General features: G+C 40.4%; 1 pseudogene; it reads left to right on the plus strand.

Moving 5' to 3' along the window:
* Nucleotides 1-2,976: 2,976 nt before the first annotated feature.
* LOC102821513 lies at nucleotides 2,977-3,861 on the plus strand (annotated as a pseudogene).
* Nucleotides 3,862-7,341: the final 3,480 nt, after the last annotated feature.

Below are 7,341 nucleotides of genomic sequence, written 5' to 3' on the forward strand. Positions count from 1 at the left end.
GTTGGAGGAGAATATTGAAAGTGCTATGGGCTGCCGAAAGAACCAACAGATCTGTGTTGGAAGAAGTGCAGTCAGAGTGCTCATTAGAGGCCAGGATGGCCAAACTTCATCTCTCATGCTTCAGACATATTGTCAGGAGGGACCAGTCACTGGAAAAGGATATCGTGTTTGGTAATGTGGAGGGTCAGAAAAAAAGAGGAAGACCCCCAGCGAGATGGATTGGCAAAATGGCAACATCAGTGGGCTCAAATGTGACAACAATTGTGAGGTTACCCCAGGATCAGGCAGTGTTTCATTCTGTTGTGCATAGGGTTGCTAAGAGTCAGTACTGACTCAATGGCATCTAACAATAACAAAAGGAGCTCTGGTAGCGTAGTGGTTACGAGTCGGGCTGCTAACCTCAACATCAGCAGCTTGAAACTACCAGTGATTCTGTGGAAGAAAGATGAGGCTTTCTGCTCCCGTAAAGATTTACAGCCTCGAAAACTCTATATAGGGTCACTATGGATCAGAACCGACTCGACGGCACTTAACAACAACATGCAATAGTAATTTTATATTTAAGAAATTCATTTTGACTCTGAAAAACATTATTTCTCTCTATACTAATAACTCGATGGCACTTAACAACAACAACAACATACTAATATTAGTTTCTCCCTTCCATTCCTTTATATTCATTCTATAGTGATCATCTGCCCAAGGTGTATTTAGAGAGAGTACACACCATTGAAAGAGGGGAAAAAGTAAGAATTTAAAAAGACTACGGAAATTGGTAAAGGATATCTTACTGGGTTCCTACAATCTCCAAGATAAAACTAGAAAAAGACAACTTTTCTGTATAAAAAAATAGTTTGCCTTTTTGTGAACTCATTACAGAAATATTATTAAATATAAACCAAAATCCAACTCCAACTCATAGCGACTCTATAGGTCAGAGTGGAATTGTCTGGTAGGGTTTCCAAGGCTGTAAATCTTCATGAAAGCAGACTGCCATATCTTTCTCCTATGAAGCTGCTGGTGAGTTTGAACAGCCAACCTTTCATTTAGCAGTCCAATGCTTAACCCACCCACTGGTGCCACCAGTACCCTTTTAGAAACACTGTTGTTTTTGTTAAGTGTTACCCAGTGGGTTCCAGCTCAAAATGACCCTGTATAGGCTTTCCAAAGAGCAGCTGATGGGTTTGAACTGCCAACCTTGCAGTTATCAGTCAAAAGTTTGTCCTACAGAGCCACACCAAGACTCCCCTAGGATATATGTTGTTGTTGTTAGGTGCCATCGAGTTGGTACTGACTCATAGCGACCTTATCACAGCAGAAACAAACACTGCCTGATCCTGGGCCAACCTCACTACTGTAACCACGCTTGAGTCCATCGATGCTGCCACTTGGCCAACCCATCTCGTTGGGGGTCTTCCTCTTTTTCTCTGGCCTTCCACCTTACCAAACATGATATCCTTCTCCAATGACTGGTCCCTCCTGACAATATGTCTGAAGTATGAAAGACAAAGTTTGGCCATCTAAATAAGGCAATAAAAGCAATCAACAACCCAGAAATACTCTTTTAACATTTTAGTACATAACAGCCAAATCTTTTTATTTTTATTAACACAATTCTTAGTTTCTACCACCTTCCCCCTAGGATCTCCTTGTCCTCAGTGTTGGAAAATTAAAGCTATATTTGCCCCGTTGCTCAGTACCTATCTAGGATTGATGCCTTGAGTCCTCTCTCCCACATTCTCCATCCAATACACTGGAAAATCCCATCACCTCACCTCAAACTATATCCAGAATTTTACCACTACCAACACCAAGTTACCAACATCTCTCACCTTCTAGATGATCAATCAAATCCTGCTCTTAACACCCCATCTCCAATCTCAAAACATCAACCAGAATGGTCATTTTTCAAATCACATATCATCATTATATAATAAGCCTGCTCAAAGCCTTCCATCTCACAAAAATTTTCCATCACCCTCAGAATACAATCCCAAAACCTTCTCAGGACCCAAAAAGTCCTACATGATTACTCCTCTACATTACTGCCGTCCAATATTAATCTTCCCCACCCCACAGCCCACTGGGACCTCCTCATCCTGTACTCCAGCCATAGAACAGCACAGCCCCACTTTGAATTTGCTTATCCCTCTCTCAGGAACCAGAGCTCCTGGATGTGCCTATGACTTGCTTTTATGGTCTGTCTCCACTACAAGAATTAAACTCCATGAGAACAGAGGATTTGGTACCTGGTTCACTGCTCCAGTCCCAGATCCTAGAACAGTATCACATAAGAGACACACACTATAGATGAGACAGACACGAACTGAAAATTACTCTAGAAGGAGCGGGAATTACTCCACTTCCGGCAGCTGCGGCTGCAACCTCGCTCTGATCCCTGAGGCCGAATCGTTCATCTCCTCCACCGCTGCTGTCACCTGCCTCCACCATATTGTCTGTGTGAGGAGCGGGGAGAGTGGCCGCCATCAACGCTGTCGCATCCGCTACAGTTGAAGAAAGCCGGCCTGAAATAAAATCTCACCCTTTAGTGTCCTCTGACATCTGACTGCCTAATCTCCAAACATCAAGTCCAGCTTTGCTCGCCAACCTGCCTGCCAGGTCGCGACCAGTGCCAAGCAGAGCCAGAGTTTACACCGATGTTAATACACACGGAGCCTGGGAATACTGAGATTATGAATCACATGTGGTGGAATGGGGAAGCCAACACGATTATCAGCTGTTTCGAAAGTTGTTGTTGTTGTTAGGTGCCGTCCAGTCGGTTCCAAACCATAGCGACCCTGTATAGGATTTCCAAGGAGTGGTTGGTGAGCTTGAGCAGCCAACCTTGTGGTTCAAAGCGACTTTGTAACCCAGCGCATGAACCCACAGTGTGACACCAGTACTCCGGATGGAAAATTAGGACGCGATAAATATATGATGCGTTTGAAGCCATCACCATCACAAACAATGAATATTCCAGGCGGTCCCAACATCATCTCACTGTCAGACATTGTAAAAGATGGTGTGGTGTGTCACGGACCCCTGCTTTGCTTTTCCAACATGAAAACAACACAGACTTCAAGCAGTTGTACCAGATGTTAAGAGTATAATATTCCATTTTACATGTATGAGATTCTAAAGGTCCTGGATTATTGTCACAGCCTGGGAATTATGCACAGAGATATAAAGGCCTATAATATCCTAACTGATTATGAGCACAGAAAGCACCACTATAGACTGGGGTTTGGCTGAGTGTTACCATCCTGGCCTTCTTGATATTTCAAAGGTCCTGAGCTGCTTGTAGACTATCAGAAGTCTGGTTATATTGGGTATGTGGAGTTTGGGTTGGATTTTGGCAAGTATGATCTTCTGAAAGGAGCCATTTTTCCATGGACATGACAGTTACAATCAGTTGGTGAGGATAGCAAATGTTCTAGGGACAGATTTATATGACTATATTGACAAATATAGCATTGAATTAGATCCATATTTCAATGATACCTTGGGCAGACACTCGAGTAATCAATGGGAATGCTGTGTCCACAGAGAAAACCAGCCCCTTGTCAATCCTGAGGCCTGGGATTTCCTGGTCAAGTTACTGCCATATACCACAAGTCAATATTCACCACCAGAGAGGCCGTGGAACACCCCTGTTTCTACACAGTTGTTAAGGACCAGGCAAGGATGGGCTCATCTAGCACTCCAGGAGGCAGTATGCCTGTCAGCTGTACCAGTATTATGCCAGGGATTTTTTCATTGCCAATCTCTTCACCCCTTGGACCTCTGGCAGGATCACCAGTGATTGCTGCTGCCAGCCCCCTTGGGATGTCTGTTCCAGCTGCCACTGGTGCTCAGCAATAATGGCCCTCTGTCTCCTGATACATGAGCTGAGGTCAGGGACTCTACCCCTTCCCTTGATGCAGCTTGCATCTGACAATGAAGAGTGAAACACTTATGAAACACAGTGTCTGAACCATTGCTTGTGGATTTTTATAGTAGTTCAGTCATAAAAAGAAATTATAATAAACTGAGGGGTTTTTTTTTCCTTATTCTTTTTTTTTTAACTTAGAACTTTAATAAGTCAGAGGATTTCCTGAAAAATTACCTGCAGGTAGAATATTTTGTGGACAAATCTTTTTTCTCCTTCCAAATTTGAGTTCCTCATCACTAAAGAATAAAGATGAAAGACCACAACAGAAAATCAACAAGACATATCATAATTAAAGTCTCCAAAACCAAAGACAAGGAAAGAATCCTGAAAGCAGCTCAGGGAAAACAAAATGTTACCTACAAAGGAAAACCATTAAGATTAAGCTCTGATTTCTAAGTAGAAACCATGCAGGCAAGACAGCAAGGTGGCGGGGAGGAAAGAATAGGGCAACGGGGAGACATATACAAAACTCTGAAAGAAAAAAAAAAAAACACTTGCCAACCCAGAATCATATACCCAACAAAGCTGTCCATTAAATAGGACAGTGAAATTAAAACTTTTCAGGATAAACAAACCTTAAAGGACTTTGCAAAAGCCAAGCCTAGCTCCAAAATATACTTAAGAGAGTTCTTTGGACCTAGAACCAACCAGAGCAGATAACAAACAGAAATTGACATATGTGGCAACATCACCTGGAATTCAATCCAGAAATGGAAGTGTCCAGAGTATAACAAAACTACAAGGCTGAAAATAGGAGATCTGAGATGGCAGACTATGATCAGGACAACTATAAAGTGAAAGAAGGGAAAAATACAGTTATAGAGTGACCCAGGGGTGAAGAGGTCAGGTAGATTTCAAGAAAAACATACTGTTTTAAAATGGGGAAGAAATTAGTAAAGTACAAGGTAACCTCAAAGAAGTGGTATATACCCTGACATCAAATCAAGAAAAGTAAAATCCATGATGATTTTATAAATATTAAAACTATGAAGAAATTGATGAGAAAAAGCTCAAGAAAAATCAACTCAGCACAGGAAAACATGTAGAACAAAGAAACCAGTAACCACAAAAAAACAAACAGCAAAATGACTGCAATCAATTCATAACTATCGATAATTACACTGAATGTTAATGGATTAAGTGTACCAATCAAGAGAGAGTAGCAGAATGGATAAGAAAACAGAATCCTTCAATACACTGTCTATAAGAGACATACCTTACACAGAAAGACAAAACAGATTAAAAATTTGATGGAAAAAATAAGTTAATAAAAAAAAAGGAGTGATAGTATTACTCTCTAACAAAATTAACTTTAAGGCAACAACCAGCATAAGAGACAAAGGACATTATTTCATGATTAAAGGGTCAATTGAACAAGATGACAACCATTATAAATATGTATGCTTCCAACAAAACAGCCTCAAAATACATAAATTGATCACTAATAGAACTGAAGAAAGAAATAGACAACTCTACAATAATAGTGGGAGATGTTAATACACCACTTTTGAAAAAAGGACAGACCCATCAGAAAGAGATTCAACAAAGACACAGAGGAACTAAACAACATAATCAACTTGACCTCATAGATTTTTACAGCGCATTCAACACAACAACACCACAATACACAGTCTTTTCCAGTGCACATTCTAGACATTATCCAGAATAGACTGTGTGGTAAGCCATAGAGCCAGTCTCAACAAATTTTAAAACATCAAAATACTCCAAAGCACCTTCTCAGATCACAATGCTATAAAATTAGAAATCAACAATAGGAAGATGAAGAAAGATGGAAATTGAATGACACCCTGCTTAAAAGCTACTGGGTAATAGAACAAATGAAAAATGAAATTAAAGACTTCCTAGAAACAAATGAGAATAAAAACAACACACTGAAACCTTAGGGATGCAGCAAAAACAGTGCTAAAAGGGCAATTTAGAGCAATAAATGCACATATTCAAAAAGAAGAAAGACCGCAAACCAACACATTAACACAACAGCACCAACAATTAGAAACAGACCAGCAAATTAAATCTATAATCACTAGAATAAAAGAAATAATAAAGATTAGAGCAGAAATAAATGAAATAGAAAACAGAAAAACAATACAAAGAATAAGACAAGAAGCTGGTTCTTTGAAAATATTAATAAAATTAACAAACCATTGACAAAACAAAAGAGGGAGAAAACGCAAATACCATGTATAAGGAGCCATATGGGTGACAGCACAACAGAAAAAAATGGAAATTAAAAGGATAATAACAGAACACAATAAAGTGTTGTACTCCAACAAATTTGAAAATCTAGAGGAAATGGATGTTGTTGTTGTTAAGAGCCGTCGAGTTGGTTCTGACCCATAGCGAGCCTATACAGGGTTTCCGAAGCTGTAAATCTTTACAGGAGCAGAAAGCCTCATCTTTCTCCCACGGAACTGCTGGTAGTTTCGAACCGCTGATGGTGAGGTTTGCAGTCCAACTCATAACCAGAGCTCCTTATACATGTTTAGAAAAACATGACCTACATAAACTAACACAGAGTGAAGTAGAAAACTTGAACAGACCTCTAACAAAAGTAGAAATCTACCAAGTCATCATAAAACTCCCAACCACCCATCCAGAACATTCTGAGGTGGGACACACCCACTAGAAAGGACAAGCAGACCAGCCTGGAACACCTAGAGCAACAGAAGATATATTTTCATCAGGAAAAACCCAAAACAAAAATGGCAGTATGACTGGCTACTACAAGAATAAGCAAGCTTTTCACAGGGAAACCATCAAGACAAGAAATCAAATTCCTTCAGGACAAACCCTGCTCTAAGTCTGAAATTCAAAGGGAACACATGCACAGGCATATAAGCTTGCTGGAGACCACATTGGTCTACTGGTGAGTGGAAGGGGGGATGGGCAGCGATGAAGAAATGGGCTGAGTTCAACCACAATCCATAGACTCCCATTTACTTTGAGATAAGAGAGAGAAGAGGAAGGGCTGATTGGTCCAAAGTGTGGTGAGACCTGGGGACACCTGAGACCATGAACAAGGACATAGCCACCGAGGACTAGAGCTGAGAGTGAAGCATCCACCTGATGTGAAGTGAGGGGAAATGCATAAGAACACACAAACTTGCAGATAGTACCCATTTGACCTAGCCTTGATGGCTTCATAATCAGAACTTGACTAAAGGAAAACAAAACAAAACAAAACAAAACAAAAACCAAAACAAAACAAATATATACATATTTTTTTTCTTGATAAAGGAAACAAGAGTAAATTGTAATTATATATGTCTCCACATTGCCTTCTCGCTTGCATGGTTCCTGCTGAGAGATCTGAGCTTAATCTGACTTGCTTGCCTTTGTATGTGACCTTTCTGTTTTCTCTGGCTGCTTTCAGAAGCGTCTCCTTATCT

The sequence above is a fragment of the Chrysochloris asiatica genome, unplaced genomic scaffold (genome assembly GCF_000296735.1).
Source record: "Chrysochloris asiatica unplaced genomic scaffold, ChrAsi1.0 scaffold00280, whole genome shotgun sequence".
NCBI lineage: Eukaryota > Metazoa > Chordata > Mammalia > Afrosoricida > Chrysochloridae > Chrysochloris > Chrysochloris asiatica.